Source organism: Lepidothrix coronata, unplaced genomic scaffold (assembly GCF_001604755.1).
Source record: "Lepidothrix coronata isolate B3197 unplaced genomic scaffold, Lepidothrix_coronata-1.0 Scaffold10, whole genome shotgun sequence".
Classification (NCBI taxonomy): Eukaryota; Metazoa; Chordata; class Aves; order Passeriformes; family Pipridae; genus Lepidothrix; species Lepidothrix coronata.
The window spans coordinates 9621835-9648601 of record NW_016690190.1 but is presented as its reverse complement, the minus strand read 5'-3'; the positions used below and the strand labels follow the sequence as shown (position 1 = coordinate 9648601).

Genomic DNA, 26767 nt, shown 5'->3' with positions numbered 1-26767 from the left:
TGCACTTTACCAATTTGCAACAACTGCCAACTTAGAGAGGCATCTCAGAATACTGAGTAAATGTTTATAAAAGGAGGACAGACTTCCTAGAAAGAAATCTTACAACCTAACCAAAATTTGCAAAAAATCTGCAAAGCCCATCTCCCCGTCAAGATGAACAGGGTATTTCTGAGGATGCTGGAACTGCAGCCAGAGAAAGGTTACTGTAGTGGGCACAAACTGAAACACAGGAGAGTCCCTCTGAACATCAGGAAATGTTTTTTATTGTAGGTGTGACTGAGCATAAGAACAGGTTGTCCGGGGAGGTTGTGGAGTCTCCCCTCTTAGAGATATTCAAATGCCATCTGAACATGGTCCAAGGCACCAGAGCAGGGATTGGACCAGATGTACTCTGGATATCCCTACCAAGGGATATTGCCTCAACCAAGGCAGTTCTGTCCCAGACTGTCTTCCTCTTTATAGAAGAAACCGCATACTTATTGTAGGTAGGAAAACTCTTCTGCTGATAAGAAATTTATCAGATTTAAACCAAAGGCTCAGTACGAAATACAAGACAAATCATTTGACCTAGAATATATCCGAGAGTCCCCTTAGGATGTTCATAGCAGGCCATAAGCTTAGTGGGGAAACACTTGAGGATTATGCTATCAATCAGTAGCTCTTTCGAAGAAAACTGTTAAGGCTACAGTATTTGGATGGCATGAGTTAGCTCACCTAAGTTACTAAGGTTTATTTTATTTCTACTTGTTTGCCTTACCGTTTTGCTTGTGCCACCTCTCAAGACTACTGATCTCACCAGTGGTGTCCGTGAGCTAACTTCTGAAAATAAGTGATGTCAAGGCTGAAAGTACTGATTAAAATATGCCACAGGCACAGTATGCTCAAATCCCACCATTCTTTTTAACTACAGAATATCAATAAAATGCCAGATAAGATTTAAAAAAGCAAAAACAAAAAAAAAAAGGAAGTATTGATCCAAAGATCAAACTGTTACGGTGTAATTTTGCCAGTGTCCAGTTGTTACAAACTGTGTGACTGCATTGTTAGCCCACGTTTGTCCTGCACTTTCAGTGGGATTTAGAGTTAATTTTCAGCAGTGCTTTAAATTGATAGGAAGTATTACTGTGTGCTGTTAAGTGGCCTTGTTGCTTCACACTAAAAGAAGTTGTGTTTCTGTGGTGAGTGAAGTTATTCCTCCATAACTTGGGAATAATTTTAAGAAAGTTTAGTCATATTAAGAATAGCAGTATTACTGGTCAAAGAGCTTCCTGACGTACTGCTTCATGCTTTTCTTCCACTTGTCCAAAATAAAAGGGTCTTCAGTGCTGAATTTGAATTCTGTTATCACATCTATCCTGGCCTGTGCTTCACCTGTTGGTCTGGAGTTTGTCAGCATATGAATAGTAATGGATCAGAACAACAAGCGGCTGGAGCACTTAGCTACTATTCAGAACTTCCGAAGAGAATGGAAATCTGAATGCATATAGCTTTTTAAAAAGTCAAATAGGACTCTAATTATACTGAGCTAAAGAATGCCTATTAAAAAAAAACAAAACAACACAGTGGTTTTAGAGAAATTTTAATTTCCAGTGTACCTTTGTGCATCAAGCTTAGGATAAGTTATTGTGATGATACAATGGATAGTGTTGTGAACACCAGTGCCGTTACTGTGCCAGCTCTAATAATGAGAATTTCATTGTTTGGGGAGAGCAGTCTCCTACACTCTAGACAAAAGTGTAATTACTTTTGAACGATGTGGAATGTGCTCAGTTTAATAGCACGGAGAATAGATTCACAAAGATTCAGATAAAGCTAGCTTGGAAGCCATATGTGCAATGTGGCAGTATGAAATTGTTAGCAGGCACCATAATTACAACACACACACACACACAAATTTCACAGTTTAAACTATAAACTGTTGTTTTTCTAAGAGTTAGACAGGCTTATCTGAACAAGACTAGTTCAATTAAAACAAAGCAGAAATGGTGGTAAGTTTGCATTTGTCTGATGTTCTTTCCTTCATCTCTTAATGGTAAATTGATATTTATAAGATGATGAAATTGCATTGTTACAAACATTGCATTATAAATGTCATCACAAAAGTAGCAGTTGAAAGCAGTTTCCACAGATCTAATTTCAGGCTTGTATCAGAGTTTGATCTTTACACTTGCACCATTTCAGAGAATCACTCTGTGGGCTATTAGGAAAGGGAACAAATAAAAAAGAATCAGTCAGGACCCATCAAACAGATGTACAAGTTGCCTACTTCACTGTTTAGTCCAGAGCCTAGAAAACTTTCTGCAGTCCTTGAGAACTTGTTGTGGTGAAGCCAGAAAAAGGTTTGATAACTCACATACTTGCCTGAGAAGTATCTTCCATTTAAGTTGTGATAACCTGCCTGTCCTCCTTGTCATGATCTGTATTCTCACAGCTCTCCAGTCCTGTCCCATGTTTGTAAGTCATGCTTATAGTACTTAGCAATTATTTGCAAACAACTTGATGTGCAGACCCTGTATAGGGCACATAAACAAACAAAAAAGGTGTTTTCATTCTTCAGGTGAGGCAGTGATGAAAACCATAGTACAGTTCAGGAGCAGGATGCTAGTTTGTGGAAGTTCCCTTGGTTTATTTGACCACTCTCTTAATACAGTGAGTTTTGATTACTTTTGGCCATGGAGAACCAGAGTGGATGTATCATTCCAGCTGAAGTCAATAGGCAGAAAGACTGGATGAAGTTTGAGGTGACCTTTTGGCACTATGATCAGATGCTGAAAGGTCCAGAGGTTGGTTAGGGGACAATAAATGAGTAAAGCAGTGAAAAAACATTGTTTTGTGTTTGGGGTTTTTTTTGTTTTGGTTTGTTTTTTTTATTTCCTCAAGCAGGAGGGTTAGAACTACATTTAAACCAATGAATTAACAAATCAAGTCCAGACTTATAATATATAAATTGCCTGGAATACCGGGTGCAGATGACTAGTTTTTAAAGGCCATGAAGAGAAGTGGAAACAGCAGTTGTTTGTTTTTGCTGAAGATCATCTTACTGTGAAGCAGTCACGTTTTTAATGGATTCATTTGAATGCAGTTAAGCAGAAAATAATCAACAGAAAAGTAAACACCTTTGTTTTATGGAAGTGCTGGGAACTGTATGTATCCATTGTTTGCCAGTGATTATGTGCCTAGGAATCAATTCATTGACTTCATACTGGAAAATATCTTCATTTAAGCTTCTTGCATAAATACTGGTAAAATCTAATTCGAGTGAATAGCAGAAAAATTCCACAGAAAAAAAGAGATAGGTAGAACAATAAGGCCCACAGTCGGTAGGAATATTCGAACCAGATGGTCTTTCTTATGATGAAGAAAAAAGAACTATTAAGTGCCCTACCAAAAACTGTGTAAGCCATAAAAACAGAAAACTTGGTCATCTTTCTAAGCAAAGTAATTTGCCATAGGACTTCCACAGTGCACACAGAGGTTTCATTCCAAATGAAACCGCTAAGTAAGTAGCCTTCAGTAAATCACTCAGTTTGGGCTTACACACACTTTTTGAGGTAATTTCACTCAAGACTGTACATTTTTACTGAAAAAAAGTGCATTGGCATGAACTCTGCCAGGTCAGCCTAGTGCTATGAACAGGTTTTGTGGCTCGGGAGTGCAACAGCGTGCCCACAGCAGGACATTGCAGCCAGAACCCAGAAGATCAGGGCAGGGATGTCTGCCGGAGGGAGGCAGGAGGTACCACAGATTTGAAACAAAATTTTGAAGCTACCAATTTGAGGAGCACTGATGAAGACTAAAGTGTGGAGAAAGCCCCTTTAGGACTGCAAGACCCGCTTATAGCAACGATGTAAAGAGACTGCATTTAAGTGTTCCTACTTCCTACAGCTTTTGCTTTCGACAGTCAGTCCCTAGGTGTGACATAACATAGGTAGGATCTGTGGTATCTCCATTCTGTCAGAACTCAAACAGTAGCTGTAGACTTTATATGGTTTCAGCAGTCGAGATCCATCACCTGTGGCACTCTGCCCAAATTTATTCTGAAATGCTGCCCTTTCTTTGGTGATAGTGAATCTTTACGATGTTGTAGTAAGACTGAAACTCTGCTGCCAGTTAAATGCTCAGTTCTTTGTTGTCCTGGAAAGAGAAGGCCACAAAAATGTAGTTTAAGTTTTCACGCTTTTCCTTTCAAACAGTGATTTTATCTCCTTTGGCCACTGTTGAGAAGTTTTTGGCCTTGGGCTGTCAGTGTAACTATCATCAGAATAGAGAGCAGCATACCAGGCTTTCATACTCTTATATGACACATGCCTCAAGGCATGGCTTGTGGGAATCAAAGTTTATTATGTTTTGCTTCTTATGTAGCACAAACTTCTACTTTTGCACACCACCTTGACTCATTTTTGCTTCAGTAGTTGCTCATTCATTTTAGAACTTCCAGAATGGTTTCCCCATGTGCTTTCTCTTGCTCCACGTACTTTCCATATCCACATTACTTCGTCTGAGCAGCTGATGTGGCTTTCTCCTTTTTTTTTTCACTGCAAGTGAGAGTTTTTCTCTATTTCCAACCTCATAGGAGCCAATATTACTCTATCACTTTCTTTCAGCTTGCAGTTGTCCTCTGAAAACCTTTTTCTGCCTTGCCCATTTTCTTCCTCTGCTTGTAGTCATATTTAACTTAGTCATTTTTATTATTTAATCCATTCTAAAACCTTTTAGTAAATAGCTCATATGAAGACATAGCACGGTAAAAATAAGTATTGTGCTGTTTGCTTGGACAGAATGTCAATAAACCAGGGGATGGTTGTTTTTTGATATGCAGCTCTACTTTCAGTAGAGATATACCAAAACTGAAATGCATTGTGAAGTATTGGTCATGGTTTCTTGAATTCCAGGGTTGCAAGGAATCTCTGTGGTTATCAGCTCTGGCTCCTAGAAGTGCCAGAACCTTTTGCTACTTTCAGTACTCCCAGTCATGTTTTACAGTTTCCTCTCTCACTGTCAGATGTTTGTGTCCATGCTTAGGATGTTACCCACTACAGGGACAATCTGAAGCATTTCTTAATTTTCTGCCCCTTAAATGGACGAGCGAAATGCTCCATCATGGTTTTTGTGTTGTTTCTTTAAGTGTGTTTTCTTAGGTCATATAAAATTCAGTTGGACTAGGCTGTGCCAAGGCCAGCTTGCTTTCCCTTAATTTTTCTTGCCACTGCTAATGCTTTTGCAGATTCACCAAAAGTAATGATGGTTGGAGTGGTAATGAAAATGTGGCTTCAGGCCGTTGCTAGCATTTAAAGTGTCATGTCATGCAGTCCTGTTTTTTTCCTTTCATGTAACTAACTGCTTCCTCTTGTCTTGAGTATATCAGTGAAATATCACCACCTTCTCCACTGTAGTGAAAGGGGTTATTAATTTTCTCTAGAGATTCATGGCTGGAGAGGGACCTGTGGCAAGACAGATTTCAGTACGTGTTTGTTTAAGAATGGGAATCTGCCAAGGTGTGTCAAGTCCTAAGACATATTCAGAGACCTCCCTACAAGAGGAGGTTGATGTGCTGCAATGTTTCTGAACCAACCAATGTTCCAAAGTGTTTAAAGACAATGAAACGGAGGAAACAAACTTTCTTAAAAGAGTCCTTTATGTCCGGGGTAGCAGGCTTGTCTGAATAGTTTGGCCAGCCTCATTTCCAGATTCCCTTTAACACTCTTAAGTTCTTTGTTTCTTTTTCCGGTTTAGGTGCAGTTGTGTGACCAGATAAGGTATTTTTTGTTGAAGTAGACTCAGTGAATCCTGTGAATTTAGCATCACTAGATAAACTAATGGAAGTAACTGAGTGGAGTTCTGCCCAGTTTAACTAAGGATAGCTTTTGCCAGAGCAGTGTAAACAAGGCTGTCATTATACATGGAAATAGTCTGCTTTAGCATCCTTTTTTTTTTTTTTTTTTGCTTTGAAAACTGAATCCACCCCAAGGAAAAGAAAGAGCTATAAAGATTAACTTTTTGTAGTTTGTACAGGCAGCAGGCAAATTATATAGATTGTCTGAAACATAGACCAATAAAATCTAAGATCAGACTGTTATTATCTTTATTTATATTGTACCCAGAACATGATTTATTTTTATAGAGACAGAAAAAAGAAACATTCCTGCCCCAGAATGCTTAGCTTATGACCCTGTTCCTGCAAAATAATCTGGTTGATTGGAACCTAATGCTGATGGTAGCAAGAGGGAGGGAAGGAGAGGTCACTGACTATAACTCCTTCTGCACATAGCTTTTTGTAGGATTGGAGTTTGATGACAGAAAATAAGAAATATTATAGCAAAAAGGTAAAATCCTTCTGACATTTCAAGTCTGAATTACTGCAGTAGATTGTATGTGTATCTCTACACTAAGTCATGTCAGAAGTGGAAGCTCGCATTGCTTATTAATATTGCTAGCCAGAAATAATACAGAATACCTGAGCTTCTCACTCTCTTCTATGCTGATTTTCAGATTGAATTTAAAGTGTGTGTTTCATCTCTGTAGCTGTAAGTGAAACTTCCCTCTTTTCTGTTCTTTTCATTTTAAACTGCTGCAGTCATAATCAGTAGAGTTGCTCAGGTTTGGATCCATCTGTGTTTAAAGGCACAGCATTTGCTGGGGATCTGTGGGTCTCCAGAAAACAACGTACACAAACGCAGAGCTTACTGGGTTTAGGACTCTGTTAGGAATGAGTTAGTTTCTTGTATAATTTTCAGTTCAATTGATGGAGGATTTTTCTGGTATATGACAGCAGACTCAATAGTAAATTTCTGGGGATTATAGGACTCTTAGTGCAGTAGAAGGACATTTTGGCTTTCTCTCATAGGGAAAGGAAGTTATTTCTCCTAGAAGGAAGTGGTTACTAGCACATAATGCAGTCATGTCAATCATAATGTCATATTCGGGGTGAAAATTCAAGAGTGAAGTCTGATCAGGCTAAATGTTTACAAAATATATGTCCAGAGGTAAGCTAGTAAATTTAGGTTTAACTTCATGGTTAATGGAAGTAAATAGGGAATAGTGGAGCGTGATACATTTTGTCCTAACATACCTTCTAAGTAGGTCAGGGAACTCACACCCTAGAAGTGCCTATTTTTCTTCATAGGTTACAGCTGGAGCTTAGGGTGTTAAGCTCAGTTGTTGATCCCAATAGTTTATAAATCTGTAGTTATCTAACTTCAACTAAAAAAGCCTTGAGTGAGAGGTAATTGCCTGGCCAGAGCATTTGCTTGTTTTTAAATAAGAGTTTGCTATGTAGTGCTTAGCTCTGTTGGGAATATAAAGCATTCTGCATCTCAGAGCTCAAACCACTTAACTCACTTGAGTTTGTGTCCTGCATCTGACTGATGATAGAGTGTGAGTCCATGGTATATATTCTTTACTTTTATAAATACAAAATCTGCAAATAACCTCTTTTTTTTCTCCCTCCAAATTCTTAAATTTATATTGTCTTGACACAGACAGTAACGCTCGCAGAGTGTGAGGGGAGAGCAGATTGATCATTCACGATAGTTACATGTATAAGACTTGTTTAAATTATCTTTAAACCAATTTGGTAAGTTCTGTAGCAAGACAATTTTCAGAATTTTATGTATCTACAAGGAGAATTGAAAAGAGGGTGATTCAGTTCTGCAGAGAATACATCTGTGGCAGATGATGTACTTTTCCTGTTTGCTTGCGGCCAGTGTAAACTTAGCTTTTGGGCAGTGACCATAGCTTCAGTTTTGAAGCTGTCAACATGAGTATTGGGTAATATATTGACACAGGGCCACAGTGAATTCCTGAGTTTTCCATGTGAATAAGCTAATTTGACTGAAATACTTACTTTTATATTTAGGACCTATATCTTTATATTGCTCTGTGAAATATCGCAAGGATATTGTTGGACTTGTAATTTCATAAATATCAGCAAAAATGGCAAGTTTTCATTTTACTGGGTGAAATTAGACTGTATTTCCAGCTTCCCAGTTGTTGATTTATCATTTGCAATTCACTTCTGTTGTCTGTGGCTGTGCTAGTACAACGGAAACTGTACTTGTCCCTCATCCATGATGGTCTATGGTCTGTGAGTGTTTCCAGACTCACGGAGTTTCTTGCATGAGATACAGTGAGATTGGGTTCAGTTCACCGAATTTTAGGCACAAAAGTAAGGTGTTTGGGCGGTCTTCAGAGCTTATGGAAAAAGATATCCGCTCTGCTAGAGCAACCTTTCCAATCTCAAAATAAGCATCTAAGACAAGAAAGATGAATTACCTTCTGAAAGTGCTTGTCTGTTGACTATAGAGGGAGCCTTGATGACTAGTTTAGACTAGATGTCTAATTTGGGGCTAAAATTAGGTGAGAGTAATCCCATTCACAGTACAGGGAGTTAAAGAAATAACACACATTACTGCACAAATATTCTCTCTTATATTTGTAGAAATAACCATGTTCAAGTTCGTCCCCTTTTTTGGGGGCATGGAGTGTGTGAATATTCTGGCAGACTTGTTTTTTAACCAGTATTGACGGTATTTGGTGGGGTTTTAAGAATTGGATATTCCCTAAAAGCAAATATTTGGTTGTATATCTATCAGCAGTGTTAAGTTCAAGTAATAAGTAATGTGTTGTTTAGCAACGTGAACTGGAGAACTGAAGTAATGCAAAACACCTTTAAAAGGCTATTTTGAGAAGACTCTCTTGATACTGATAAAGGGCATCGAATCCAGGGGGTTTTCCCATTTAAAATGTAGGGAATCCTCAAATGTTACTGGAAACTTAAGTGCTTAATAAAGCATCCGTCTGTCTTGCTATCAGCTGCAATGAACATCAGATTTTATTATGAAATTTAAGTAATTACGGAGAATGTATGTGTAACCTGTTGTGTCTGAAAGATTTGATTAAGTCTTGCTTTGTCATTTTTGCAAGTCCAAAGGCTTAGTGGATAGACCTAGCAATGTATTAGTTAAGAAACTGTAGTTACATTCCAGTCTTATTCTGTAGAAACCTGTCTGCTGTGTGTGTTTTAATTCTACTTATGTCCTCTTCTGTGTTTAATCCAGAAAGTGGGTATATACATGTGCACAGTTTCACGTTTTGGCACTGTGTTTGGTATATTGTGTGCTGTGACTTGTATCATGCCTGCAGGCCATAGGAAAACGACACAAATTAAATGTGAAATAGAGAGGAGACATAATTTAAAACTTGCATGTTCTAGAGATGCAGTATGGCATATGAGAGTTGCAACATATTGCACAAAATTCACCCTATTTCCCCAACAAGAAGACCATGTTTTCAGCTGTGCAGGCTGCTGGAGACACAGGCAGCTTTCTTTGCTGTTCGCTCGGAATAGCTGTCACTGCATTTTATTTGAGGCAGTATCGTGACCACCGCTACACATGCTCTGTCTTCTTTTCGTTCCTGTCTAACTGCACAGGTCAGTGTTCTGCTCTGCCCTCTTCTGTGATTCTGTAATTATATTTATTTTACATAGACATGCGAGTTCCCTTTTCCCTTTTACATATGTTGTTTTGCTTCATGCTGAGAAAACTCCACAGCCTGACAGGGCGCTTTTTTTTTTTTCCCTTTTTTTCCCTTTTTTTTTTTTAAGCACTCCAAATTCTATCCAGCTTTAAACTCTTATGTTTATAACCCTGAATATCTCTAAAATGTCTTTACCTAAAACACTTTATGGTTTTATTACCAGGTTTATGCCAGTAATAATATTCACATCAGCTTTCTTAGGGATAATCTTTAAGCAGAACCTAGCAAGAAAGGCTTTGAAAACTATCATTCCCAAGAACGCAAATCTCGGAACATGAAACATCGGTTTAATCGCCCTCTCTGACAACTTAACACGACAGATTGAAAAATACAAGCCGATATGGAAGTGGGATCAATGGATTATCAAAGTCCTAAACATCTTTTCTTGGGGGGGGGGGAGGCGGGGAGCTTTGGGGTCCGTTGGCATGCGTAAAACACGAAGTTTGCATAGCTTACCGCAGATCCGATGCTGTCTGACTGGCAGGGAAGTTGAGAGGGAGAGAGAGAGATTTACATGAGGGAACTCAGGGGGCTTTGTCACGGCAATTGTATAAAGTGATATACAGTGCAAATCGACTCGAGCATGTCCCTGGATAGCAGGCGGTTTACAGCCTCTTCGAGCAGAGATTACTGCTTTATCTTGTCATACTAAATTAACGTGGCAGCACACTGTTAAACAGTGGTGACCTCTTCATCTGTGGAAATTGCTGCCTAGAGGAGAGATGGTATTTAAGACTCTCTCTCTCTCTCTCTCTCTCTCTCTCAATCTCCCCTCCCCACTTTTTCTCCCTCTCCCCCTCCCTTTCTCCCTCCCTCTATCTTGTCTTTTTTTTTTTTTCCTGTAGGGCCCTGAGGCATTTTTGGGTTAGGTTGTAACATTAAAGACAAAAAGAAAGAAAGAAGGGGGGAAGGGAGAGGCTTTTAACATCAAGGTGACAACAGCTATGTGTTAATTGGGCCTTTGTTGTTTGATTAATAGCCACTTTGGTGTAGAATATTAAGACAGTTGTTTGGACAACTTTCTAAAAATGACATGTCCTTTCAGTAAACTGGGATTAAGCGATGTTCTCTGGTCTGCACATTTTAACTCCTTATTGTTATTGCATTTAGTCCTAAGCTTACTGTTCTTTGGGAGTGAGCGTGCTGTCCAGGTCTGGCACTGTCCTCAGCTGGCATGAATTGCCTTAGTTCTCTCCAGTGGCACTCCAGTGAGCTGCTCTCACTGGTGCTGGTATTACTGAGGTCAAGGTGATGAAGATACCTCTGTAATGCATTTGGGCTCTTGTGTTAGGTTGTATCAGCAGATTAAATTGGTTTCATTGGGCTGGTAGTGCGATATAGAAGAATGGGAAAATTAAATCTCATCTTCCTGTCTTTTTCAAAAAACTGAGGTGATGAAGGAGGGAATACATCTATGCCTTAGACCAGGTTTTCCGTTCTTGACTTTTCTGTTTACTATGCAGTGATTCACTGAGGGTCCAATCCAAAGCTCTTTGAAGTCAATTTAAAGACTGCTTTGTCTTTAATAGGCTTTGGATCAAGGCCCACGTGACCTTAGGCAAATTATTGCAAATCAGTGTTATGAAGGGCTTGGAAATTTGCAAGCATACATGTCCAAAGTATTAATTTTTGCTATACTTTCTGTCAGCAGTTGGGAAGCCAGGTGAAGCCAGGTTGGCCAGCCCAGCTTTGGAAGTACCCATATGTGCTGAAAATGGCAACGTTATGGCTGCATGTTTGGGTAAAGGAGGCCTTCCCCACCTCTTCCTCTGATGAATGATTTAGTGTTTAACAGGTTCTTTTCCTATGTTGTTGGGTTTGCCAGTTGACAAGAGAAAATGCTTTTACTTCAGAAACTCAGCATTGACTCTGGGATGCCATAGGACTTCGACTACTTTGCTCATATGAAGAAGGTTATAGAAATTTAATGATATAAGATCAAAGAGGATTTGAAGATCATCTAGCTCAGATTTTTCCTTGCTGTAGACAATTATTCCTTACTGTGAATTTCTTGAGCTGCCACCTACACACAGATTCATGCAAAATTCTGTGCGTTTTGTATTGTACATTTTGTATGTAACATTTTCAGAGGCAAGCTTTTATTCAGTTCTCTGGGATGCCAGCACAGCTTATTTTTGCAGCAGAATATTTGCCATTTGAGATGCACTGTATCTGTGAACACTGATGTTATCATTGTTTTCTTTGGATGAATTTTGAAGGCCATTGGGCTGAGCATGTATACTAGAGATACAGAAAGGACTGACTTCCCAATTTATTATTTGTAGAAATCAATGCATTTGATAATTTATGTACAGCTTACAGAGGCCACCTAAGTGGCTCATGAATCGATCAGCAGCCAGCAAAAATGAAAGCTAATGAGCTCATTTCAATAGCAAGTTGCTCATTAGCAGGTAGGCTCACTGATCTTTCAGGTTTTCCAGTTCAAAGTCACATGCTCTTTCCATGTTCTTGGAAGGAGTAGTTTCCTTGCAAAGAACAAAACAGAAAAAAGAAGATGTGGCAAGGTTTCGAAAGTTTTCTCGTTGCTTTTACATTATACATTTACAGTAAATGCTTGATACTGGGCTAGAGAGGCAGCCACCTTAGTCTAAGTCTGTGCCCATCACTGTAGTGCCAACAATGTTCAGCCGCTGAAATTGAATTTATTAGTGAATTTACGAGTTGTAGGGGAAGAAGAGTATGGAGGCCTCTTCTGTGCTTCTCTGTAGAAATTTACACATTCCCAACACAGTATTTTCAGCCCAGATTTTCTCCAGCTCAGAAGTCAGAATGTGGGATGCTAGTGGCTAGGCAGGGCTTTCCCCTCTTCCCAATCAACACTATGACCCGTCCTGTTAGTCAACACCAGGTGTATGTCCTCCCCTCTCCTAGTAATAAACATTTGATGCCTTTTTTCAAACACTTTGGTGCTTCCAGTAGGATTTTTGTGGGGTGTACACGAAAGCTAGCTTGTTTGGCTCAGTTGTTATCCTACTCGGTAGAGATGCCAAGAGCTGAAGAAACATGGGAATTAACCTACCCCTCGGAAGTACTGTAAGGGTCAGTGCTGAGAGGTATTGTAGATTTTTATGTCCTAAGGCTTGTAAGCCTTGTAAACCTGAGAGCAGGGAACTGTTTTTACCCATATGCATTAATAGAGTACGCTGGTGTCCAGTGCTACCATTGATTTTTTTTTTTTTCCTTTAAGTAAAGGAGCCAATTCATTATTAATCTGTTTGAAAGTAAACGCACTGCTGTATTTACCAAACCTTTGATAGCAAGTTCTTGAATCCTTATGTTATTTGTATATGTAAATATATATGTAAAAATATGTAGGTGTATATATACAAACATATTTCAGCTATCTCCTATAGACATGAGGAATACACCACTCCTAATCAGGCTGGGAAAAAACAGATTCTCGACAGAGTTGCCTGAGGCCCCTGCAAAAGAGGGACTCTCGAAACATATTTTTAAAATATTTTAAAAAAAGACAGATTTTCCAAATCTCAGGAATAGATTTTCAACTGCCTGATTTGGCTTGAAATGAGTTGGCTGAATCAGTTTCTTTTTCTTTTAAGTAAGTCTATAAAGCTTTGATGAATCTGGCTCATTGTTTAGCACTTATCTCATGAGTAAAGCTTGAGAGGTTTGGCTTGAAACTTAGCAAATCACATCTTTGGAAAATGGCCCAAGCCTATTGATTTATCTGAAAAAAAAAAAAATCCAAAGCAAAACACAACTAAAAAAACCCTGATCCAGCTTAGTGAGTAAGTCCCTTACAGATCTATAGAGCCCCTACTGAATGAGCCCATCTATTTCTCACCGTATGTGAGCCCTGCACTTCATGGAACTGTAGGGCTGAGAGGGATCAGGAGAGGTCATCCAGTCCCAGCTCCAATCCAGGGATCAGCTGTACAAATGTCATTTCTTTCAGATAACAGTCTAACTTCTTGAAGTTACTCAGTGATGGAGACTTAGAACTCACTGGTCTGTCTGTCCCAGGGTATTTCTATCTCTAGCATTAGAAAGTTTTTCCTGCTGTGTGATCTTTTCTGTGTCAGTTTTGTCTCTCTAATTCTTGTCCTGGCCACTGCAGCAGAAGGATATGTGCTCCTTTCTGCAGCAAATTTTTTTGTATTTGAAGAGTGCTATCGCATCCCCTCGTCTCAGACTTTTCTTTCGGTGCATGGAATTCTTGTCTTCATATTTTTCTAAATTTTTTTACTGTTTTTTTGTTTCTCTGGAACTACTTAGAGTGGAATCATTCACATTTTAACAACTGTGTCTTCTGCGTTACAACTGATGCCTTTCCATTAATGACGATGCGTTCTCTGGGTAGCTCAGTCACCATTTCATAGATGGTGCTGTCTTGTTTTGTTCAATTAACTTGTAGTTAAGTCCTTTCTGATGGAAGGAAGGCTTCATGTGCCACCACTCCACTTTGCTTAGGCAGAAGACAAGTTTTAGGGCTGCTTAGCTTTGCTGAGCTCTGACTACGTAGCTGTGGAATAGCAAAATGGATTATAGTGCCTCCTGCGTAACCAAAGAATTGCCAGTGAAGTCTTGACGACAGAATCTCTTCTTATAGGCAGAAGGAAGAAGAAACATTGAGTTTCCAACACAAGGAGCTGGCAGGGAGGAAGTCTTTTCAGTTTAAGGCATTTGATCTGGAAATCAGTGGGAAAAAATAAACATGGACCTCACAATATCAATTATCTGAGTCACGTTTAAAAAGTACTCAGCCCTCTGAACATAATTATTTTCGTATGTACAAGATAAAGTATGCAACAGATTTAAAATCAAAATCCATTTCCTTTTTTTATCTTTAAGGAATAAACTGTTTGTACAAGCTGAAATAAGGTAACTAGTACAATAAGGGTTATGCTTTTCTGTGTTTTATGAATGTAATAAATCCTCTGTTAAAAAGGAGTTATCAAGTTAATCTTTCCACTTTATTAGATGACACTTGGTAGAAATTAACCTTGATGTCAGTCAGCATGGTTTTTTATTGTGTTTTGGGCTACTTGATGAGTAAAAGCTTCTTCCCCTTAAAGTGATTCTTTCTTCTTTGTCTCTCGATTTTTACATTTTGAGAATCTTGCCTTGTGACCACCAGAAAGAAGGTATGAGCTAGCTGAATGAGCTGTTTGTATTCATAGGACTCAATTAATTTTTACAAAGTAGTGAAGTACTGATCTGAAGGGGAGAGCAAAGACTAGGAAGGTAGTTAATTTGCTGCATGCCACTGCTTTTTCTTTTTTTTTTTTTTTTTTTTTGAGCTGTGCTGTGGTAACTGCAACTCCAGTGGTGAATAGTTAGTGTTTTCTTTCCATCTATGCATCTCAGAGAGGCTGGAGATCAGTCTAGGGTACAGTGAAATCAAGGGGTGTGCTTTTCTGCCAAAGAGAAACCAGTATGCAAACAGGATGGCAATGATGGGTGAAATTTCCAGTTGCTCATGAATGAATCTTTGTGTGGTGAAACCATTTTCTTTCCATTCTCCCTCCTGACACTTTCTGGTGTAAGACTTCAAGGAAACTCCCCTATCTTTGGAAGTGCAGAGGGCTATTGCAGTCAAAAAGTCAAAGTAATTGATGGCAGATGACAGCTGCTCAACCTCATGCTTCAGTTAGGAATTCAGGTGGAATTTCACAACATAAAGATACTATAGAAATTTTTCAGAATTAATGAAATTTGAAGATCACATAGGGTTATAAATGACCACAGGTCCTGTAATAAAAGAAATAAAGGTCCTATGGAGGTAGGAAGATGACAGTCAGCTCACCAAATAGGAATATTGTGAACAGGCCTTGTGCTGTAACTAAAAGCACAAAAGAGTAGATATGACAAAACAGGTCAGAACTCTTCTGAATTTTCTGTGTGTGTTTCTGAAGAAAGTCTTTGAAGATTCCTGTAAATACAGGATATTAGCATATATTATTTCCAAGAAAGAAGATGGAATTAAAAAAAAGAACAAAAATAAAGCTCTGAGATTTTGTCAAAGCCGGTGTGAATTAAGGGGACGTTAGTTTAAAATGGATGGTGGTGTTAAAACTGACTGGAGGACTTGCCCCAGGAATTGTGGTGGGCAGTGGCTCTTCATCACTGGCAAAAGATTAGCTTGTTCTCTTACAGTTTCCTTTTTTGCTTCCAGATTTATCAGTTCTCTGTCGGGTACTCTTTTGAACTGTTTTGATAAATAATTGTACTTGTGAAGGTTAATGGAGTGTCAGTCCCTTATTTACTCTCAAGTCAAATGTGGTGCATGCTAGTCAGAAGTGTAGCTCAAGCTTCATGACCAGCTGACCTCAACGCTTTAAAGTGTGGTTATAGTCAGATAAATGACTGGAAAAATGACATTAAAGGGTCCTATGTTTTCTGTCTTGCTGTGGCTTTTGGGGTCAAATTTAGTTGCATAAAAGTATGATATTTTTATTAATTGCCTATAATGCTATAACTTAACCTGGGGTTTGAAAATAAAGCTGTGTCTTTTTTTGCTTCACATCATCCCTAGTTGATAAACATTTTGCAAATGGTACTTAACTGACTATTTTGTTGATAATATGTCTGCAAAGCACTGTCCAGTTCCTTCTTTTTTAGCTGTATTGACTTGTTGGTGCTAAGGGCAGATAAAAAAAATTAATCAATAAAGCAAGCAGATAGACACGAGTCAGAAAATACATCAGGAACAAATATTTTGAATTAAGGTGACATTTTAAAGTCACTGTTCTGCTTATCCCCATACGTTGTTGGAGGTTCTCCTGTTCCAGAAGCAGAACACAGATACTTTCATGTAAGCTTCTACTAATCTGTGCCAATCTCAAATTGATGGAGCCTTGCAGTCGTAGGAACAATCAGTAATTTCCAAAGGTGTTTGTTGGCTGTCTATTTTCCTTTTTTTTTTCCTTAGTATCTTTACTGGATATTGTAAGAGTGTTTCTTTTCCTCAGTATTTAAGCTGTTGGGGAAAACCTAAACTACTAGTTGTTTTGAGAAATTTTTACAGCTAATTCTAGTCATATTTTATTGAGTGTTCAACGTGCCTAAGCTGAGCTCTCTGATACTAAGACTCCAAGGAGTGTTCCAAGGAAGAAAGTTTTTATTTGAGTAATAGCTGCATGAAAATTAATAGACACAAAGACTTGAAATGGAATGTGTTCAGGAAGTGAGATTTCCAGAACAGTTTAGTCTTCTGAAAAAGTGATCCCGTTTTTCACTGAAAATAACTTGTGGAGGTAAATGCAATTTGCTCATGGAGATCTTCTGAAGCTCTTGCTATTCATTCAGTGTTCTGACCAGCTCCTTTAGAAAACAAATGTGTGCTGAAATCTGAAGATGCATGCTGAAAATTAATATCTTAAGGGAAAAATGTTTACAAAAAGATAGTGTTTTTTGGACAGTCTCAGAAGTTCTCTATTTAGTCACTGAAAATATAACTTTTGCATTGCTCTTCTGTTCTATGGGCCTTCCTAATCCTGAGTTTTCTCCTTTGAAGATGGTGCTTTAGCTGATTTGGGTAACTGTGATTTATATATCATCTAACATTTCCACATTACCAGCCCCTTATACAATAACAGTATCTTGTTTTGTATAGGCTAGAGGTGAATTTGAACCTACAGTGTAAATACTTCCTTATTTTATGGATCTGATTCCTAAATAATCAGTGGAGACTGATGTCATGATAAGGTAGTGTAAAACATGGTCTAAAGACAGGACAGCTGGCAGAGTATGTGTGTGCTCCTTCCAATTTTTTTCCATTTTCCTTTGACATAAGGCATAAAGTAATGGAAGGAAGAAAGTACCATAGTGTGAATGACACAGCCATGCTTCCCAATTAATATGTGATACTGATGGAAGAAACGAAACGGTCATACTAAAAACTATGGCTAATATTAATAGCCATGAATGTATGATGTATTACATTAACTGCTCAGGAGAGCAGTCAGTGGTCAGGTGTATTACAGGTGGCAGCACAGTGTCATTGTAACATCTTCTTTTGACCTGCTATTTTCAGGAGTTTCTTTGAACCTTAAGTTATGAGACACTAGGTAGTGTTTGAATATCAGAGATGTAATATCAAGAGAAAAGCTTTATGTAAATGTGTAGGTGCAACCGCCAGTACTGTCAAAGATGCTGCAAGGAAGATTGGATGCCTTTCCAGAGGGACCAGTCTCCAGTGTCTTACTTTTGCCTGCTTGTACCTTGTACAGTACAAATAAGGTCTCAGCATAGTTCCCATTTATAATGTCATTTGCATGTGATTTTCACTCTTACTTCACATAATTGAATCTACCCAGGCAATTTATTTTTCAAATATATTATCTCCACATACTTGTACATCTGAAGATTAAAAAAAACTTAAATCGAGAAATTTTATGTAACTCTTTTGAGTATGTTTAAATACACACACTGTAAGTGTAGACAGTCATAGACCGGAATAGAAGGGAGGAAGAAAATAAGAAAACTGCTAAAAATGTACTGTAATTTCTTTTAATGTGTATGAATATACATATATAAAAAGTGTGACTCTCACAACCAAATACCCTGTCTTTGTGTTCACCCCCTGTCTGTGCTCAAGGTCTTTAGGTGCTCAATAGGAGCTTTTTAATTATTTTTCCCTGTTTGATGTTGCTAAGTATAATGAATGGATTGCAGAGAACTTTTTGTTGGAAACCTTCTGTACATCAGCTTAGTGCTGGTAGGCACAGTGATACCTGGTTGGATCACATCCTGAGACTCACTTTTAGTAAGCTTAAGGTCAGAAAAAGACAGATTTTGTAAAACCATGCTCTGTTAGTCAACCATTACTTCCTCATCATAAAGTAGGCTTACATTCTTTCCAGCCAAAGTGGAGAAAATTGTGTCTTTCTTATTTGGGTTGGGCAATTCTGTGGGTTTTTCAGCATCACTTCATGATGACTGAAAACTACAGGGAATACTCAGAAATCAGTGATTCAAAGAGGAGCTTGGAGAAGAAAGGCTATTTCCAGCAAAAGTTATTCATTCTCTGCTGATGGTGGGTAGTTGGCTGTGACTGTAAAAGAATTGACGTTCTTTAGGTTTTTTGATTTGTCTATTTGTGAACATGATATAAAACAGTGCACAAATTTAATTGTTGAAATATATAATGCACCTAATCAGCCACAGGAATATGATTTCTTTAACAAAATGGCATAAGAGAATGAGAGAATGAACCGCCTTAAAGCTAATAAAGATCATTTGTATTACTCAGAATAATTTAGGTAAGTGATGAGAGAGGGGAGGAAAATTAGCATTTCTGTACGGTTTGCTTACTGTGTAATTCTTAATCAGGAGTGTCACAACATCCCTTGATATCATCTTATCACAAAGGTCTCTTCATAGTAGGCAATGTATGCTACTGACTGAAGTTTCCAGGAACAGAAGAAAGAATAACTCGTCTGCGGAGTGAGAGCAACTGTGAATCTGTCATAAATTAGAATTTATTGGGTTTTTTTGCATCACTCAGACACAGTCTAAGCTGGCTCCCGTGTGCAGGGTCTATGTGCATTTTAAAACTTGTTTAATCGCTGTTTGAATGAGCTTTAGAATAGGACTTAAATGATAAAATGACATCATGCTGCTCCCCAGAGCAGAACATAATGTTACCATTTGAGGTAACTAAGACCGAGAAGAGCAAACAGAATATTGGTTCTTGGTAACCCTTGGATGCTGAATGTGCTCTGCCTTTACTGTGCTTTGGAACCCAGGCAAGTCAGCTCACGTCATTTCCTGGCTTGCCCTATATGCAATACCACAAATTTATTTTGTGGGAATTAGTTAAACAAAATTTTGAGTAGCTCTAACGTATATTATGTTTATGTATCAGTGTTACGTGGATTGACTTTTGTCTTACTAATTTTTATTAATTATCTTGATATATTTGGCATTATCTGATCAAACACCATCCTCTGAAGTGCATAAGATCCAAATAAGTTCCATTCCCACTCTGTAAACATGTTCTGTGGAACTAACTTTCTTTGAATGCATTTACAAACTCAGAATATATATATTTCTTTTTATTTTCCATGCAGTCTTTCTTCCAAAGTTGAGAACCACTTTGTTTACACCAGAATTCCGAATTCTGTTTCACTAAAGTTGTGGAACAGTTGTTTATAGGAAGAAAATCAAGTTATAAAAGACATGAAAAGAACAGGTGAAATGAATTTTGGAGGGAAAACAGGTCTTTTAATAACTCTTAAAAAGGGTTAAACCAGTTATTGATTGGAAAAATCCTATGAATTATTGTTTATGTAGCCATTACTTAAAAAGTGTAAGAGAGTAAGTAGTAAGCAAAGTAATTGGTGAGGTCTGTAAAAAGCAAGTAAAAGAATAGAGAACTTGGATAAAAACATTACAAAAATATATGAGACAAACATTTTGAACCAAGAGAATTATTCTTTTTTTAAATTTGTATTCCAAATGTGGCATCTTATGCTGCAGTAAACTCCAGTGGAGGCAGTGGGGCTATTTCTTATGTAGCTATTCCATTTTCATAAAGTTATGTTTTCTGGCCCTTCTTGAAGATTTCAGAAGATTGCTTTCAGAAAAAAAAAATAGTGTGATCCTAATCTCTGTTATCATCCTGTAAATCTAGTTGTAGTCTTTTGATAAGAAGGACAAATACAAGGTAAAAGTAGATAAACAGATGTGAAATGACAAGGCTTGTGAAAAATATACAACGTGTAAGCAGAACACGATTATTTTAACAGTGTAGTGGATTTCGTCACACACCTATCCTTCACGGACTCATAAAATGGTTTGGGTTGGAAGGGAGCTTAAAGATCATCCAGTTCCAACTCCCTGCCTTGGGCAGGGACACCTTCCACTAGACCAGGTTTCTCAGAGCCCCGTCCAACCTGGCCTTGAACACTGCCAGGGATGGGGCATCCACAGCTTCTCTGGGTAACACATTCCACTGCCTCAGCACCCTCACAGTAAAGAATTTCTTCTGTATGTCTAAGCTAAATTTTCTTTCAGTTTGAAGTGATTACTCTTTGTCCTGTCACTACAGTTCCTGATGAAGAGCCCCTTCAGATGCTAGAAGGGGCTGTGAGGTCTCCACACAACCTTCTCTTGTCCAGGCTGAACAGCCCCAAATCCCTCAGCCTGTCTTCATAGGGGAGGAGCTCTAGTCCCCTTATCAACTTTATGGCCCTCCTTCATGTAGGGTATGTGCAGGATTCCTGATATTACATGTGTGGGCTAAGATCTTAAAAAATATAAAGAACATGTAATTCCCAAAGAGTTGATTGTTGGAAGTTGTGTGGATTTCAGTCCGGAAGTATGCATGCATTGAGTGGTACTTCCTTCATACAGTCTTTTGTCCATCTCATTTGATTCTTCCAAGTAAAGTAACTATTAAAAAAAAAAAAAAGAGTAATGCATTAAGTTGTTTAGAGGAGGGCAGAATGATTTGGTACAGTATGATTTTATTCAGCTTGTAGAAAGAGGCAGATATACTGAGTGTCAGAAAAAGATGGGTACCTTTTCTGAAACTCCAAAATGGCAGAGGAATTCCTTCAGTAGAAATGAGAAAGGAATTCCTAGGGCAATATACTCTGCACAGGTCTACTTCCTTCTTGTACCTTTTTGTGTAACCTGGCCTGTCAAAGCCTCCCAGTTACATAGCAACATCTGTCTCTTCCACTGTTCTGAAGTGGCTGGAAAAAAATGTGGACTGAAAGGAATATGATTACAATAGTTCTTTGCCTGCTGTAAGCTGTCTACTTCTTGATACCGGATCCATAGGACAGCAGCACCTGTAGCAACAACTTAGAAATATGGAGAAATAAATACATTGTTATAGAAGTTTGAACAAGTGAATTACAGTACACACATTGAAGTTGCCACTGGTGGTCCAGGGAGAATAAAACCACAATACCAAAAGAAGTGAGAATACAAATTGATACAGCTGGATCAAGTAATCCAAAATCCAGCAAAAATCCAGATCATTGATGGGAGTGAGGCACTTGGAAAACAGTAATGCTGAAAAATACTTCGGTGTCTGAAAACAAATTAGGTAATAGCTTGTCTTGTAGCAAGGCAGCAGAAAAGGCAGTAACAACATAATTGTCCTTCTCTTCATAGCTCTGCTGAAGTTGTATGTGAAATAATGTGTTCAGTTCTGGCCACATTAGAGAAGTCAGAGAATTGGAGGGATTTCAGATGTAAGCAGCAAATGATTAAAGAGTTGTTGGAGCTGATTTCTGAGGGAAAACCGAAAGAGTAAACGGCTAAATATGGCCAGTAATAACAAAGTAAATATATGCTAACTGTCAAAAAAAAAGACATGGATAGTACAAACTCTAACATAGAGGAAGAACAGTCCAGAGTGCTGGAAGAAGCAGCTGTATAAGAAGAGGTTTGAGTTGAAAGGAAGTGAATATGAGGCAGTGTTTCAGAGCAGTGAAGGTTTGGGGTTTTTTACTGTGTAGAATATTCATAGGGGCAGTGGGAAACCTCTCTGTCTGTCTGAGACGTTTTGCTAACCCAGATCAAACAAGTGGGACCACATCAGATGTGTGGGCACAACAGAGTGTGCTGTTTTGTTGCAAAGCTGCTTTTGGCACTTGGAAGAATCACTCTGCCTTAGCACGAACATGGGCCTTTGTGGGCGTAGGATGTTCTCTTTTCTTTTGTTCCCCAGTTTTTGGAGGGTGGTTTCTCTCCAGACCCAGATCCTTCAAATAAGCTTCAACCCTGAGGAGGTAGTTTTAACCAAATTATATTGTCTTCACTCTGCTCTCAGCCACTCAGCCAAAGGAATGAGGTGAAATATATCTATGCTACCAGAGAAAAGACAAAGTGATCTGACATCCCTTTCCATCTGAAAACTGTGGTGAGTCAAAATAGGAAAGCTAGGAAGCTGGGAACAGTCCTGGAGCCATTGCTGGCCTATGGCATTCCTTCTGTCATATCACTGAATTCTGTTCAGATGGTCCTCTCCCCTTCTCTCAAGGAATTAGCACAGACAATGGGTTTGTTTCATAGTAAGAAAGCTGGTGATCAAACTGTTTTTGACACTAAACATAGGTTTTCTTACACTCACAAAACCAGAGTTGTTGTATGTGGTTAGTAAGCTTGTATTTTTACAAAGATAATCGTTTTATACTGCGCTATTTCCAAACTATTAGAAGGATTTAATGTATGCTGAAGACTCTACCAAGCTGTTTTGATAAGCAGTCTTATTTTTTGTTTAGCAAGGTCTTAAGGGTAATCTTTAGTCCCTCAGGGAAGAGCTCATAAAAGTCTTAAAAGTGCTTTTGCAGAGCTTTATTTATTATTTTTAAGCATGAAGATTACTAGCATGAAGATAACAAGGCTGTTATAGTACAACATGTTCTTTGTTTTTGCAGGTTATAGCTAACATATTAGGAGTTCTCAGAATGCCAGTTTTGTTTGTTAAGTGTTTGGAGAGCAAATAGATGTAATCCTATATTGCGTTATTTTCTTAAAATGAGTTTGGCTGGAGAAAGAGGCAGTAGGAGAGATCTGGTCTGAGTATGGGTGTCAGGAATTATGTTGCTAACCACATTTACCTATTACAAAGCAGTTGTTACTATTTTACTATATTTAATATAGGATTTGCAAATTACTTTTATATGTGGGGGAACACTTCATTGCAAGAAATGGGACAAACAGGTGGGCAAAATAAGAAACCAAAATCTGTGGCGCAGAAGAAAATTTAAAAAAAAAAATAAATCCCTGTTTGACATTCAGTAATAAAAAGGTTCTAGAATTTCACTCACAACAGTTTCTCATATGTTTTTTACTACAAACAGATCCACAGTTTGCATGTAATTCTTTGATTTGTAATAAATCATGCAGAAATGGTGGGATAAGCAGTAAGAAGTACTAAACTTGTGCTGGATGTTTGGGGATGGGCTGGAATGCAGAACAGCCGGCGGAGAAATGTTTGTCTTAAAGCATTGGTTATCAGATTGTGCTCTGTACTGTAGATATCTGATAATGGTCTGTTGAAGAAGCTCAGAGGGTCAACCAGTCACAATGTGCTGGTTCCAACTCTTTATTTTCAGGGACCTGTAATGAAGTCAGTGGGAATTAAATGAATGTATACTATTGTGCATTTTCAACAGTCCCTCTAGACGCCTCCTTATATCTCTAGATACTTTAACTCCTTGCAGGATCTGCGCCTATGCTCTCAGGATAAAGTTAGGAAAATCTCAGGATAAAGTTAGGAAACAGTGCAAAATGGATTATAAGTTATTCCTTTTGTGTGAATGCAGCTGAACAGTTTCTTGGCGGTTCATCTCCAAACCTTGGAAACGTTTGAAGCTTTCTCTTGCTCGTGCAGTTGTGTCAGCAGTGCACAGAGTCAGCAGAGTATCATGGTATTTGGAAAAAATCAAAGTACATTTCAGTGTTACTGTCAGATATTGTGGGGTGGCACTTGATATATGAGAGAGTTCCCAATTTCCGGTTTCAGGTGATTGGGCTGTGGTTCCCCACGGAGTAATGTAAGAGTAATATAAGGGCCGGGTATTTATTGCATCAATAAAAATGAAAATAAAACCGCTATGAGGCTTTTGTCCAGTAATCTCTAGGCTTTTTACATCAATTATATAAAATGCCCTAAGCAGCGGGAAATATTTATTATTGTCTGAGTTTTACATATGGAGGAAAAAGGTAGAAGAAAGTGTCTGGTGTAGCAGAGTTCATATGGCAGATAGTTGGTTTTTTTGAGCTTCTAACCATTTTCAGCCAGGTTGATAGATTTCAAACACTGGAAATACCTGTGAGTCTTCCCACTGAAACCTCTGCTAGTGTACCTTTTGCTTCATCAAAAAGAGGTCATTAATTAGACATAGCACTTGATGTAAAAAAAAAAATACAACCTGAAGGACAGGAGCTATTAATGATTGCAAAAAAATAAATAAAATTCCATTACCAAGCAAAGTATTAACATTTTAGAAGGAGAACCAGATGTCATCAGGATTCTATAAGTCTAATAATTGGAAATACTAATAATTGGAAATACTTCCAAAACATGGATCATGGAGTTCCAAAATACATCATCTCAGCAAAGCCAAACCAGTATTTGTCTTCAATGTATTTTGCTTGACTGCAGCATGGTCACAGTAACAAGAAAAAAATGTGCATCTCTGTTCACTGTGTTTAGTTCACCTAATTCAGGTAAAATTCTTTTCTGCCACGATGACCTCTTCAGCTGACTCTTCTGACACATTCACTGACTTCTTCACTCTCCATTGCATTTAGTTTCTTTATCATCGTTAAAACCACAGTCCTAGGAAAAAAATAATCTGCATGAGGATAGCTGTTGGTTTGCATGGATTTAATTGCAGAACCATAGCCTGTGGATGTACATCTTTCTAGGTTTGTTTACGTGACACACTTTGTGGCTTTTATCCCTCCTTGGATTATGCGTCCTTGTCGTTTCTTCGTAGCGATGTATTTATCCTCTTCCACCTTTTTTCCTTTTCTGTGCCCTTCTATAAAGTCTCTCTTTTGTTCACTGTATCCTCCACTGTTTCTTTTAAATCTCCTTGGGATCCTGTCCACCACTTATGAACAACTTTGCTACGTGAGGGAAACCTATAGACAAAAGACCTGTTTAAATATAAGATAGATGCAAAGAGATTTTAACATGTAAGAAGAACTGTGTCCACTGGGAAACCTTATGGGATATGTATTTCATCTTCCTGAAGGTACCAGGTTGACAGCCACCATAAACCACACAGGTTAGTGGTAATATCTGCCCTGCAGCCCCCATGACATAGAATGTAGGAAGAGAGAGTTTTCCAAATCACTTAAGTGGTTTGAAAATATGATTCCCCTTGAAAGCTGATGGCACTTATGCTCCTAAAGTAAGTTAATTACATTAATTAAGGCAAAGATCGTAGATGGAAGGTTAAGAAAAAATAAAAGATCAATCTTGCTTTGTGAATATTTTGTGTCTGTTTTGTTTCTTTTAAACCTTAAAAAATACTGGAAATGTCAAGTTGTGTTTTCTCATAATTACTGGTGGGCCTCCTGTGGGCAATGGGAGTGTTTTTACAGCTTTCAGATTTTCACTTGGAGTAGCTATGCTGTTGAATCTTAAACATAGATATTAATTTCTTAAAATATTATTAGGTAAAATAAATAAATAGGAACCAGTACTAAACTGCTTGAGAATAATTTGTCTTCAGAAGTGTATAGTATTCTGTTTTCTGATTATCTCTTATGTCATACTGTTATTAGCTTCCTGGTCACTATGGAGACTATAAAATAGATAGGCCTACATGTCTAATGTAGAAAGCAGAGAAAAAAATATTACCCTTGTGTCTTCTTTGCACATTCTAAAAGAACGAAGTATGGGCAAAATTCCAGCTTTGAAAAAAAGAACCTGTTAGGTTGCTTTTAGGATCACAGGCTTCTTAAAATCAGACAATATCAGCGCTTGTTTTAAAGACACAAGTATTTTATTCCAGGTGTTTTTGGCTGCAAACCCAGAAGATTCTCATGATATTTTTTTTTATTTTTTCCCCCTGCAGATGCAACCTCCTTTCATACCATATGGTGGTAATTAACAGTTTCAGACTTAGTTTTGAGTTTTCTTCTGCTTCAATTCTTGGTTGGTTTGGGACAAAATTTTAATGTCATGGAAGGGTTTTCTGTCTGAGTTTAATTGCAGACAGGAATAATGTGCATCTCTAGATGAAGAAGGAGAAGATGAGATCTGTTTAGAGCACTAAGAGATATTTTGGAAATCTCACCAAGTACAACCTGTTTCTTTTCATTAAGCCTTTCACTGTCCCTCCGTAGAACTGAAACAGGCCTTGCTTGGACCCTGGAAACAGAAAGAGACAATTTGAAAGATACAGTTGGAATGAATAGTTTCTTTTAACAGCAAAATGTTTGCACTTTTTATGAGAGCAAGGGTAACATTGTGTAATCTTCAAAAAAGATATTGCTCAGTGAGGATAAGTCCATTGTCCAGTGACACGACTTTTCCTGTCAATCACAAAGGTGACAAGGGGGCTAGATTAAGTAAAGCTTGCCCAAGATTAACAAAGGAAGATTATTGACCTCATCCTGAAAGGGCAGAAGCCTGTTTTATCATTAAACCTTGGAAGAGGTATTTCCTCCATAGGTGGAAAGCTGTTTGGCAATATCGAGGCAACTTTCTTGTAAATGAATGAATCTTCCTGTGGATTCTAGCTTGGAACAGAAGCAGAAGACGAGA

General features: G+C 38.2%; 1 protein-coding gene across 15 annotated transcripts in view; it reads left to right on the top strand.

Annotated features, from left to right (window-relative positions):
* The window catches only part of SOX5 (SRY-box 5), a 641654-nt gene that overhangs the window by 387762 nt on the left and 227125 nt on the right, over positions 1-26767 (top strand). The gene's annotated exons all lie outside the window — the stretch shown is intronic.